Here is a 14,215-nt window from a genome sequence, read left to right as displayed (position 1 = left end):
ACGCACGCGGTTTTCTTGTTATCGGGGTTTATGTTGTTTAACTTTGAAATTGAGTGGTGGGGTAAAATCGGATGTTATTTTTAACAAAAGTGACTGGGACCAAACCGCGATTTATGTCGGCGCCTGCGACTGCGATTTCCGTCCCATGCGACCGAGATCACACTTCCGGCTCGATGACATCATGTTAAACAGCTTTAAGGCGAAAAGGAAGCATATATCCTATTTAGATATGAGTAATAACAAGAATAAGATATATATAGGCATCTTGCTTGCACTAGGGAGGCGGCGCTCACTATTGTAACGCCTGCATTAGCTCACCCCTTACGGCGGGGCATACTTCTGGGAGAAATCGGGTTTAACCCAACCATAGAGATTGTACAGGGAGCAAAAGTCAGGATTTATCCTCTTTTGCCCGAAAACGATGGACCCTAAATGTACACAATCGTGATAGGCAGAGAAAAAAAAAAGTCGCAGTTTCGTCGGAAAGGCGAAGCACCGATTGCTATAGCAAATTAGTAGACAGCTGTATGAAATAAGTATAGTAGGTTTATCGGCCGTATGGACTTGTGCATAGTTGTAAAGAGGGCAAACTGCTTATCACAAAATAAAAAAAACTGCTGACTGGCTAACACTTGTTGCGTCTTCTATTGTGATGTGGAATGCCCCGATAATTTCGTGCGGTGACTGATTACGAAGCCTATATATCCACGATGGTTGCGCTATGAATGAACGTTGTAAACTATGTCTTGTTCGTCCTCTTTCTCTCTCATTTTTTGTGACACTTTACCGACACGCACAGTTGACGATCGTTCTGAAGAGTAATTCGCAATGTAATTAACCTCTCCCTGGGCCAGAACTCGAGGATTCTAATCTGTTTAACGTACCGAAGGACGGATACTCTAACGCCAAGCTTCGACAGACTGCATCCTCAACTCACCTTGTGATCGTCTCCTTGCTTGCCCTATAGTGTTGTTTTCTGGCGTCGTTCGTTGCCATAACGAACCAACCAGCCCAGCAATACGTTTTGATCCTCAGCTGCTGCCGAACACGAGGTCGTGGGGGTTGGGTTTCAATGCTAGAAGGTGGTCGAATTAATCGGGAGCATTCCACCCCTCCTTGCCCCCACGATGGCGTCTCTCTAAGAGCACCTTGAGTTGCATTTACGAAGTACAGCGGCGCAAACGGACCGGACACAGGCGATTGAGGCGATGGCACAGCGCTTGTCCCTTCGTTCGCTTGGACGATTTTGTACTCGATGCAGTTGGCGCTAAACTCGCTCAGCTTTTTTTATGTAACTTCGGGCCATTGAATTATTTTCGGGTCGTTATTCGCCATTCGGTGAGCATATCTTTTTGAGAGATTATATGACTGATTGGTTCGGGCATATGAGATATGTCTGCCGACACTCACGATATGGTCGGGAAGCTGCGACAAGTGTGCATTGAGGTCAGTGAAGAAGCAAACAAAGCTGAATTTGCTCGTGGTATTGATAAAAAAGTTTATAACATTACCGCTTAGGGACCAACTCTGTTAAACAAGAACTCAGCTCAGTCAGCAAAAAGAAATTTAAAATATATAGGAATCCGTAGTTTCTGTTAAAAAAATTTCCTGTAGTAAAAATGGAAACTTTCTGTTCTTTTCTTTTCACATTTATTTTTGACAGTGTACTTTAGGCTGGTACGCACACGTGGTTCGTGACCTGAAAGTATCGGTTGCGGAGCGGTAAAGAAAGGAAACGTATGAAGAGAGCTGGCGATCGGTTGCTGCTTGGGGACAGTATAGGCAGTGTCCAAGTCATGCCTACGGGGAAAGAGAGAGCTCTCTCGGAGTAGCAAAAACCGAAACTCGGAGGCCAAGCATTTCTGTACACTGTAAAAAAAATTTGCCTTACTTTACAGAAAATTTGCTGGTAATTTGTGACCGAACACTCTTCCGTAAATTAAGAACGGTCATTTCCGTAGAACGGACAACTGTAAAAAAAGAGACCGTAATACAAGATACGAGTGCTTCTGTATCTAGAAAACGGAAGACTCTGTATTCTGAATCTGTACTATAACCGTTAAAGTACGATGCTTCTCGTATTCAGAAAACGGAACACACCGTATGCTGAATCTGTACTATAACCGTTAAAAAACAGGTGCTTGCCGTATTCAGAAAACGAAAGACTCCGTATGCTAAATCTGTACTATATCCGTTAAAGTACAGGTGCTTCCCGTATTTAATCTTGCAGAGCATATCCATTCGAAGAATGTGCCATCGGGGACAAAATTGCCCAGGACGTGCGAGAGTCGACCGAATTTCATTGGTGTGCTATTTGCTGGGATCAGCCGTGCCACCATCTGCGTTCGGAATGTGCATACGTGACCCACTGTTTTCAGCGGTCTTGAGCAGAAATGCAATTTGGTCAACGCTCGCACTTCCAGGGTACTTTTGTCCACGATAGTACATCTCCTTTAATGCAAATGTCATGAAGGCAGCTCATAGTCAAAGTAGCAGGTCACCATTGAGAAAATTGTCTTGCCAACACACTGACATGGCTGCAGAGATAAAACACTTTGCACTTTGTGATATGAATGCACTGCATAGCATATATACAAAAAGCTGCAACATTTCAGTCCTCAAGTTCTTAGATCACAGAAGCAACTTTATTTTCTTCAATCACTCGTCTTGCACTTCTTCCTGGTGAAAGTTGTTCTTGACTCCAAACGCTTGCAAGGATAAACTTGCTGCTGTTAGGAGAAACAAATAGTATTCGTGAATATCCATCCTAAAGAAAGCGGCAAAAAAGTTTAATCACAGAACACGACAAAGCAGTAACTTCTGTGTTAGAAAAACGTGTAAGTAGATCAACATTGTTGGAACAAGGGATGTTGCTGTAGCCAACATTTCGACATAGGTGCTTGTCATTAGGGTAGCAAATGTTTTCCTTGGCTGTGTTGTTTTGGATTTTGCATATCTCACTGGCCCCTAGCCTCATTGGGGGAGAAGTAACTGGTGCGTATAATAGGTCAAGAGAAGTCAAAGTGTTAAAATAAAGGAAGGAAGGGTGTGCTTAGCAGTGGTGATTGTGATGGAGCGGGTATGAGCGATGCTGTCAGTACTTGCCAAGAGTAGGGGTGACCAAAACAGAAAACGATGTACCCATGTAAGCAGTCATTAATCCAGTAGACCTAATCTTCCCAGAAGACAAAATAGGTATCAAGATAAACAGTTTGCACTTTTGGAAAAGGAAAACGAAGAATTAAGGAAAATAAATTTTGTATCAAGATGCATCTGGTTAGGATCACTGCAAGCGGTAAATGAAGGCGCATTATGAATATATATTTGGTTGAAAGCCGATGAATAAAATATATATTAACCAAATATTAAAAAATAGGGACATTAAAATTAAACTGGATATGACCATAAAACAGTAAAGAACAGCCTGTGGGAAAAAATGGGATGGATAATATAACCAGGTGCAAGATTGCAAAACGTCGAGTGCTGTTTATATTCATGCTGCTGTTGACGGCTTCAAGTTTCTGTCTTCCTGTGGAACCTTTGTCTTACTTGAACAAGGAAATGGGTCATTTTTTAAACAAGCCAGTTCAAATGCAGTTCAAAGCTTCAGCGGTGTTATAATGAAAGAAAATATTATGGTCAGTTCTCCTGCTCATCTTGAAACTTATTGTGCGCAACAAACAGGGACGAAGAATAGAAGAAACACAATGTTAAGCGCTCGTCCTTGTGTTTCTTCTATTCTTCGTCCCTGTTTGTTGCGCACAATAAGTTTCAAGATGAATTTGTTCCAACTAGGCCGACTCGCAGTCTTGCTTCAGTTCTCCTGGGTGTGCTTTCATTCACCAGTTATTTCCACCGGTGTAAGTTCAAAATTTAATGGTCTAAATGGACCTTAGGTCCTGGCAAACCATTAGCTGGTCTTTTTTTCAACACAGATGCCTGCACATTATATGTGTTGGCAGGAGTGCTAGCGAACTACATTATACTTGTTGCCACAACCAAAGTGAAACTTGGTAACAGTGATTGCAAAAAAAAAACCAGCATTCCACAATACTGATTCAAGTCGTTTGGAAAAGTTGGTTAAGTTAACGTACACCCCCTACTCCACCAGACACAATTATTCACCACACTGACTCTCATGGTGTCAACCATGCTATTACAACACTAGGCATCAAGTGAGGAGAATTAGGGGATAAGAGGGCACAATGCTTTTTGTTAGAACATCAAATGTGCTTTACATAAATGCTACATTCCAACTAACAAAGGAGCAACCGGTTTGTGAGATAGTGACCAATGCATACGAAAGCTAATGACATTCTGTGCAGCAGAATGTTGACGATGAGGTGTTATGCACACAAGTGTACTCTTTCACACAAAATGACATCCTGCACTCAAACCTTGTGCCAACATTAGAGTTTGAAAAACACCATAGTGGAAAGCAAAGAGTGCTAAATTTGTTGAAAATTACTAAAAATTATTCGATTATTCATTATCCTTACTGTTCGTTAAAGATTCGCAGATTGTTCCCTATGGGTGCTGTAAACAGGCACCCTTCTTTTACAGTGGTAGCAACAATGATCTGTGGCACAGACAAGAATAAATGCTCATGAAGTTTATGCAAGAGTATATCCTACAAATTACACCCCATTTCACATTCCAATATGGTAGAAGAGGAAGACGAAAAAAACTACTTTCTGGTGGAGGATGCATACCCCAGAATAGAAGAAACAAGTGTACCCTAACCATTGCTGCTGCCGATGCCTGTGCACTACCAGTTACATATACTATGGCAGTTACAATTCTTTTTCCACAAGCACTGCAAGCTGCGGCCAGTTTACCAGTACACAGCTGTAATAAATTTAGGGCAAGCTAAAGCTCTCTAATGGATTTATCTCATATGACACAATTGGAATGCAATATTCTGCAAATAAGTGAAGCGCGATGTGCCATCCCATACAATGAAACACCTTTGAAGAATCTGAATCACCACCTGCACTCTTAGGCAAAGTTACACCCTTTGGAGTGCCCCTTCTGCCACACAACAATAATCGTTATTTGCCTTGATGCGTTTCCTTTCTTGAAGACGCCACACCCGCTAATTTGTTGTCGGGAATGCTATCATGCTGATAACGCGCATGCCGTTCGTTACTGGAAAGCACAGGGCTCGCAGTGTTAAAGAAAGGAAATGCATAAAGGCAGATGACAATTATCGTTGTGTGGAAGAAGGGGCACTTCAAAAAGGGTGTAACTCTGCCTAAGAGTGTGAGCCGTGACGAGGGAAAAGAGTGTGTTCTGTGTAAAGTAGTGCACCTGTATAACCTAAAGCTTTGGAGAATGCATTTAGTATGAGCTGGGAAGGTTCCTAATTTTAATTGCACACAGTGAAAACCTCCATGCAGTTTTGCAAAATGCAAACCCCCTACCTTTTTGTTGTTCAAACGTAATGACACGTAGGGCCATAACATGTACATTACGGGTTTCGTTCCCAAACAATCAAAGTGAATAGCACCACCCTAAGTGTTATGTGCCTTCTTGTTAGTGTCGAGTGCTGCGATCGGCAGAGAAACGGATTTCTGGAGCAATATAAAGTATTAAGTGCTGTGATCTCAGTTCTTTCACTGCTGTTTAAGCATTATCGGGTCCTAAAGTAAAGAAACGAGGAATAAATACATGCATATTTTACGTTACAACCCTCATAAGTATTTAGTAGTCTGGATTATGAAGGATTCCAGATTTACAATGCAAGACAGATTTCAATCCACTGAAAGAATGGCATCATGCCAATGATTCTGCATTTGGTGCTATATTTATTTGTATTTAGTTCAGTTGGAATGTGTGTGTGTCATCAGCGATATCGCTTGACATGTTTTATATTGACTGTTTTCTAAATTTAGGCAAATTCGTATTCGCAAATAACCTTGTATGACACCAAGAACTTGCTTAGCAGGAGTATTTCTAACATTTGCAAGATATGAGGCTCTTGAATGCATATCTCAGCCTGGGGTACACGCCGCCCCCTAACCTCATCAGCAAGTTTCTGGAACTCATCTACGAGGTTTCTTATGATGAATGTAAAGGTGCTTGAATGGGAGAAATAGGGAATTTATAACAGGTGAATTATGCAGCATAAGAATGATGTCAGCAAGAAGCAAGCATCAAGAACTATAAAATGAAGACTATAAAATGCAAGAATTATTTGGGATGATTTAAAATTCTGGCATTGGAACGAAATGTCTTTCAATCTATATATAAACTCTGATTATTCACTCTACTACCACTACCTTCATTAGAAACATTCATAATCATTATCCTATCTATGCCACATCATCCTAGCTAATATTCAAGCCTTCATAAGCTGCTTTTTTTACTGCTAATTCTCTGTGGGAAAGAGGTGTCCGTATGAAGACCATATCATATACTTATTACCCGTTTTTTGATAAATGATAAGGGAAAAACTTCACACCAAAAATGCATTGAGCTTGAGCAAGTTCTGCATTTGATGCTGTTGATTCTTTTTTCCCTTTGCCATCATTGACCCACCTGGTTAGCTAAGTAGACAGAAAAGCTGCAGGAGAAAGGTGGGGGTGCCAAACCAGACTTGTGCCCCAGGGGACCTTTTCACGGTCACTGGAGGAACTGCCTGTGGCCTCGGCATCTTCCTTGAGGGCCACGGCCATGTCTAAGAAACCTTGTCTCCACAGGCTGCACAAAGAAAGATAATTTGCTGAGCTAAGTCTTTTTCTTAAAAGAACCCATTTAAGTTGTATTCGTGGCTTTGCACCACAAAACTGACACATGACTGGCCACTCAAGACACTTTATGTGTATTCGCAGGCTTATTCCTTGGAAAAACACTATATGTAGCACACAATGAGTAACAGTAACAAAAAATGTATCAGGAGGCTTTCATATTGCTCTACAACTTTTCATTGACACATTTCATTTAATTATTTGAGATATTTAATAACTAATTAATAATTATGTAATTAGGCAGAATGCACAATATAATCAGAGTATCTCCAAGCGATGGCAAACATTACCTTCATTTTGTCTAGTTACATCGCATTTACATATTTCTAAATTTTGGTGCATGATAGTTAAGACACCCTGTAGTAGATCAAAAAACGATATTAAAATTTTCATAATCATCTCTTGCGTGTTATTGGTGGCTATGGCTGCTTCAAGTTATTCTTTCAGTATGGTACAAGCAGTTTTGAAGTGAAATTGTTTTGCATCGAGGGCATGTAATCTAGGCAATCAAGCAAAAGGTCAAGTTGTGTTCACTATTCAGATGTTTAACTAAGAAGCTGCAGGAAAAGGAAACAAGACACAACACCTAATAAACAATGCAAAATTTGAAAATTTAAACTGAACAAGAAACCAGTTTTTGAAAACACAGAAAAAAAGCCAGCAGCTTACATCGAATACACCCTTGCTATGTACTCCAAGTGAAGTTGTTACCGCAATGCTTGGGCACCATATGAACGTAACAATCAACAACTCCGAGCAGAATATTAATACCACTAAATGAACTGGCCTTTGAAGATTCTTGATCTGAAATCCTCAACGACTTGTTCTGGTGTTTAATCTGTCAAGCTCAATCTGTATTCTCAAAAGCTGGCTCTCGGCCATAATTTCTCTAAACGCAACATCAGCTTAAATCTCAAGATAGGGTTGACCTGTAAATAAAGTGGATAATGCATGGCAAACATCATGAACTCTCTTACATGTTAACCAGAGGGTTCACTCATGCAGCCATGAAATTGTGATGCAGACACGATATATTGAAGCTGGTTTTGTGAAGTGTTTCATGCTTCCAAGGCTTCTTCAGTTGTGAAAGCTGTCTCCGTTAGCTAAATAAGCGATGAGAATAAAAAAAGAACTTCAACATGCTCACAATATGTTGGCCATTTGCAAGTAAACAGCAGCCTTTATGGCACCCAGGTTGCCTGGTGCAAATCTACTATGCCACAGTACTTGCGTTACCCAGTACCAGCCACTTTAAAATGCAATGTGTTCAGAACCCTTTCCCTCTGTTTGTCTGCTTTAGAAACAGTTTAACATGTGTTCAGTAGGCGTCGAGAAAGGGGACAGAAAACACTGTGCACCACTGATTTCTAACATGTTTTGCTGGATGCAGCACATCGCACCGGATGCAGGTGAAGCCAGTGGAAATGCGATGTCATGCAGTCGCTTGTCCTGGAAGCAGGGCATATGGTGGACTAACTAGTGCGTGCGATCAGATAATATTGCTGCCGAAAAACTTTTCTTTGTGGTTTTTCACATTTTAGGAGGTCTCTACATGTCTGGTAAGCACTTTTATGACAATCTGAACCCGTATACGATAGTGTTCTCTTACATCAAGTTTTTTCTGATTTACCAGTGTTTCCATTGCACGCCACTTATGTTAGCGACACTGTAGACACTACAATGGAAAAATTCTGGACACCTCGAAACACTGCTTGGGTAGTTTATGGCACATCAGGCAGGCATGTTAGGGGAAGAAATGCCACACACCCGTGCAACAAAGTGCTGCCGCAAAGTTGTGAAGCACCAACTTCCGGGACAAGGCCGGCTTCAGTCGAGGGCGCTCGATGTGCTGTTCATCCCCTGTAGTAGAGATCAGTGGCATGGACCCTTTTATACTGGATGTCTTTTCTGGTCGGAACCTTGGCAACAGCTTCCACCATACTTTTTTGAACCTGCAACATGTGCAGAGAAAGTCACATCACTGTGCATTGATTGTATGGCTTTATTGTGCTACACGTTCTATCAAATCATTAAAAAATACAGTTCACACATTTTTACTACTGTATATAGACAGTCTAGTTGCTATACACGCGAAACATTACCATTCCTCTGACAGAATGCAACAATAGAAGCGTACACTGTAAAGCTACACTAAAATTTAAATTGATGTGACACCGTATGAGCATACAGTATGCTTACTGTATGCTTTAGCCCTGTGTCAAGTAAAAGTTAATTGTCAATCATTTATGGTGTATTTCTACTTATTCTGGGTCATCAAACTGTACAATCAATGTTCCAAGTTTACACAATGTTGGCTTTTGATTGCCTATGTGATCCGTTTCCTACTTACGCATGCAGTAATCCCACTGTAATAAGGAAAAAGAGAATAGGAAATGCCGTGATAATCTTCTACATTTGATGAGGGCAGGAGCAATGACCAATAGCATGTGGTTGAAGCTACATAATTACTCAGTTTTCACACAGCTTAATTATTCAGCAAGTAATAAAGAGCTATCCTGTGCACCTCTGCATGACCAATAAAATCCGACTGCTTGACACTGCACTAAGGCTTGGTACTGTTCGGCAGTTCAGCTTTGGTTTTCTGATATACAGAACTGTTTAGGTACCAGTAGTTTACTTTGTGATAAAATGGAGCTTGGAGCACTGGTCATTTGCACATAAATAATGCGACAGCAAATATAACACAAGGATAGGAATATGGGTCTCTTGGAAAAAGTACAGACACATTATGATTATAATGTGATGTGATGCCACAATGAAACAGAAAGCAACGCATAGAAGTGGACGGCGCTTCCATGCCACCAAGGTTATTGGACAGACAGTACTTCAGAAGTGCCCGCAACACAATGTGTTGGCGGGCTAGTTGGTGTGAATCCATAAATACTTTGTTAAGCGCAAAACAATGGACACAAGAAAGACGACCAGCACAAGGCGCTACACTCAACTGACATCACTTTATTGCGTCGCTCCTTTATAAATAGTAGAATCTAGAAGAACATCCGCAGTGAGCACCATGCGCAGAGACCACCAACAACCAATCACAAGAGCGTACTCATGCGACGGGATCGAAAAAACCATATTGAGCACTGCACAAGGTTAAAGAAAGCACACTAATGCACTGTGACCCCAATGACTGTATGAAGAAAGCTTCCGATAACTCTCAGGCGGTGGTATCACAGCACTTTTTCAAAATCGTAGTATCACGAAACATGGCTTTGCACTTCCGTATTTTACAATGTTGAGCCAAATGGGAACCTGTGCCTGTTGGTATGGATCGCTTAGGTTCGCAATGTTTCATGATGCTACGATTTTGAAAAAAGAGCCGTGATACCACCGCCAGAGAGTTATCGGAAGTTTTCTTCATACAGTCATTGGGGTCACAGTGCATTAGTGTGCTTTCTTTAACCTTGTAAAGTGCTCAATATAGTTTTTTTTTTTATTCTGTCGCACGAGTGTGCTTTTTTGATCAGATGTCGGTGGTTCCTGCACATGGTGTTCACAGCCCATGTTCTTCTAGATTCTGCTGTCTACAAAGGAGGGACTAAATAAAGTGATGTCAGTTGAGAGTAGTGCCTTGTTCTGTCGTCTTTCTTGTGTCCGTTGTTTTGTGCTAAAAAAGCAATGATGTATTCCTTGTGTGTGTTTGAAGACAGCTCCACACGCAGTAGCGTATCCAGTATTGCTGCCCAGTGGTTTAGCTCGCCGCAGTATGAAGTGCCACAAAACATAAGGAGAGAAACCTGCATTATAGTCTTGTTGCAAACAAGAATATAACGTGAAGTGCATTCTGAGGCCAGAAACTATAAAAAAAAATTTCATGATGCACCGCTGTGCAAGGTTTTATAGCAAAGTCAAATACATTTAGTGTAAATATGACACTATGATGGTGCACAATGGTGGTAATCTGTAATAATATAAAAGGTGCCTTAATGTTACAACAAAAGCTGACATTACTTAATAATAGCCCTGTAAAATTTAACATGCAGGGGCACCGCTTGGTTAAACAATAGTGATGTATTGTCTATGTACACAAGTATTACCCACGCATTTCTGCCATTGTCTAAATGGCATAAATGAATGGGTAATACTTGTATACATAGATATTACATCTCTATTGTTTAACCAAGTGGGTAAACTATGTCTGCCTGACACAAGATTAGAATTAAACCATAAATTATACATAGTCACCCTAACAGTAACACCTCATTTGAACTTCACAGTAAGTAGACGCCTGTTGATGCCAGCCTCTCCCAATGCTAAACTGTGCTGCATGCTCTACAGAGAAATTATAGTGGTATCACTCAACTCTGAAGCAATTCAGGACTGCAGCACTGTAGAAGACATCTACAAATGTCCCATTTCATGTATAACAGCCTGAATTGCTTGCACATCTTACCAAGTGCAAATTAAAATTTCTTTTTGTTTAGCATTTTTGCCTGCTAGACCACAATCCAATGTCATCAATATATTAACATATTACCTCAAAGAACCTAATTTGGCATATAGATTAACACCTTTGCATACTGCCACAGCTGCATTCTGTCATATGCGTTGCAATCATAAAGGAGTGCTGGTCCACCAGCACTCCAATGTCACTAACAGTGATCACCTACATAGCTAAGTAAACGGTCATGATTCAGGTGGCAAATAGCTATGAGAAAAAAAAAAATCCACTCACCTTGAGAGCTATAATACTGCAATACCTTGAGAGAGATGGACCCATTGCAGGCAGCAGACCTCTTCTCAGCTCCAGCACAACAGCAACTTGCCTTTCAGTAAAAAAAAGGATTGATTAGTAATGATAAGTTACCTTGTTTTTGCTGAGTATCAATACAATTTGACTTTCATGCATATCCCCTCTCCGCTTTAGTAATACAACTGAATTATTCGTCAAATAAAAGAGTCTGTGATGATACCATTCGCATCTTTTGTATGTCCAAATTTTTTCGCACTGATACCCCGTTTACTGCTTGCTTAGTGGCACGAATGCCTTGACTGCCCAGACATCATTCGAAGGAACACGTCTTGCTGCACCGCAAACGGTGCAGCAAGACGTTTTTTTCTGGTCACAATTAAAACGTGCACCCAAGCAAGAAAGTAACGATCACAGGTAGTGAGCGACTGCTATTGCCTCGAACGTTTATTTCCGTATTTTAACAGAAGTTCTTGTATCGGATACAGTATGCTCTCAAGCCAATACAAGCGTCAATACAAGAGCTCAACTGAACGCAGTTTTATTCTACGCTTTTAACGCGAGTGAACAAAAGGTTAGAAGTACCTCACGGAAATTGCGATCGAGCCAATCGCGCTACGACTGGAATCGATCTGAAAAGATAGGTTGATCCCTTTCCCCATTCATGCGTCATTTTTGCCCTAAGACGTTGCATAGTGGTCTTTTGAAACAATATTTCTGTTCGCGACACCGGCTTACCACACATCATTTGAACCCTTACGTTATGCAAACCAAATAAGATTAAAATGGGCTTACCTCATGAGCAAGTTACGGGCGCGCGTAGACTGTTGAACACCCGTTGAGAGCAAGCAGGCTATCCGTGTCCAAGCGCATACGTGCACCCAAACACAGGACAACCTCTTCGATGCCGCAGCGAGCAGAGTTTTGTACACGAAGTGAAAGACATCCAGCGCAAATATCTCCGCGCGATGACGGCAAATAACGAGCGCACAAGCGTACACAACACAGCAACAAATTCGGAACTTTGCCAATTCGAACGTGCCGAGACCCAAGCAGCGTAACCATCCATCGTTTCTGTTCTTCGCTCCCGATGCGTCAATCTCTCTTCCTTGGGGTCTTGCTCCACCCTTGAGTACAAATCAAGAGATATTTACGGCGAATTAACAACATTTACAACACGACTCGAAAAATGCCGGCTGACTACACATGTGCATCTCCGTCTGCCACCATTGCCACTCCTAACGGACGCGCAGCGCGCGCTGCCCCCTGGTGTCGCACTCTGAGCGCGGAGAACCGAACAGAATCGGTTTCGTTTTCGCATTTCTGCTCTAGCTACTGGAACTGCAATATAATTGCTTGACAATTCATTGAATTCTAAAAGAGGAGAACGCTTTCTCTCCCACAAGTTAGTGCGTTTTATAGAAAGGGAGAGAGAATTCAAAAGGCAGAAAGGCAGGGAGGTCAACCAAAGCATTCGCTACTGGCGATAGCAAACCCCTGTGCTATAATGAAGTGCAAAGCAGTGCACTGCGATGAGTCCATAAGCTCTAGTACAGGGATAATTTGGGCTGGTTGGTGCATGTAATGAACGGGTAGACAATGAGTTGTGTCATAACATTACCCATGCATAAAGCACGTGGAACTAATGGCATTGCATTCTAGGTCAAAAAGAAATAAAGCTTGAATCGTTACATCTCGACACTGGGCATTCTTTCTTTCCGAAATATTTTTTTCTTCTTTTTGACAGTATACACAGTACTAGCACGGTAATAGGTCCTTCATCTTCAGTCACCTTCCAGTAGTATACACACATGTCGGTGCATGTTCGCGTTCTTTATTCTACCGTACAAGAACGAGCACGCTTACCGGTCTTGTTTCAAGATGAAGCGCCAAATGTTTGCGATTACATCTTACCGCAAGAATTAACACATGAACAGTGAAGATTATGCGTAATCGATTTGTCTCAATGAATGGGCAGTTATTGTCAGAGACGAGATATTTTGTAAATATCATGGGAATGAGTTCAACCAACTACATTGCAGTTCAGCAGTGCCCTTTGACACTTGGGTTAATTGCTTGCCGCATTCGAAAATTTCCTCCGACCGTTGTACTTGGATCTATAGGCCGCCAGTCCCCTCCGAGACCATTTATTGCCAAATGTAAACGCAGTTACGGTCATTATACCACTCCCTGCGTTTCGGTACTGATTTAGAGTGCGCACAATTTTTGGCGTATAGAGCACCAATGTCATTCCCAGTGCACCAGCACCTGAGTGCCGCAAGCTTGTTTACGTATGCACGTATGTCCCCGGCTCTTCATTCACTTAAACATATATGCTGCGTTATTAACTACAAAGCGCTTAATTTGAGAACATTGTGAGAACACGCATATATTTGCGCATATGATCAGCGTTACAAAGCCCATATGCGCGGCAAACTGCGACCGGAATAGAAGATGCGTATATATATTTATACGATCTGTTATTGCAGCTTTTGGTAGAAGGCTAGCTCTCACATTTTGTACGCAACTTCATAATGCGTACAGTTCGCGTGTTCAATAAAGTATTGTTAGCTGAAACTTTATGAGTACGAGCGCTCATTCAGACAGCTTAAATTTTCTCACAATATACGGATGTTCACATAACAAAAATACGGAATTCTCTCTGTTTCGTCCAAAACAGCGTATAGCCGTTATATGATTACAGTGAAAATGTCCGTAAAGCTGAATACGGAGAGCACTTTCCGTATATTAA

General features: G+C 41.4%; 1 protein-coding gene and 1 long non-coding RNA gene across 3 annotated transcripts in view; one reads left to right on the top strand and one right to left on the bottom strand.

Annotated features, from left to right (window-relative positions):
- Positions 1 to 14,215, top strand: part of Trmt61 (tRNA methyltransferase 61) — a 66,206-nt gene that overhangs the window by 7,923 nt on the left and 44,068 nt on the right. The window lies entirely within an intron of this gene.
- On the bottom strand, positions 2,611 to 12,682 carry LOC135899096 (uncharacterized). 2 transcript variants are annotated; one of them, XR_010563530.2, is made up of 5 exons: positions 12,259 to 12,682; positions 11,449 to 11,539; positions 8,517 to 8,701; positions 6,541 to 6,702; positions 2,611 to 2,729 (listed from the first exon to the last, which is right to left on the bottom strand). It is a non-coding gene; the product is annotated as an uncharacterized lncRNA (long non-coding RNA). The 2 variants fall into 2 exon arrangements; XR_011507442.1 differs by lacking the exons at positions 11,449 to 11,539; positions 12,259 to 12,682 and adding an exon at positions 9,100 to 9,117.

Source organism: Dermacentor albipictus, chromosome 7 (assembly GCF_038994185.2).
Source record: "Dermacentor albipictus isolate Rhodes 1998 colony chromosome 7, USDA_Dalb.pri_finalv2, whole genome shotgun sequence".
Lineage (NCBI taxonomy): Eukaryota > Metazoa > Arthropoda > Arachnida > Ixodida > Ixodidae > Dermacentor > Dermacentor albipictus.
This window is presented reverse-complemented; position numbering and strand designations above follow the sequence as displayed.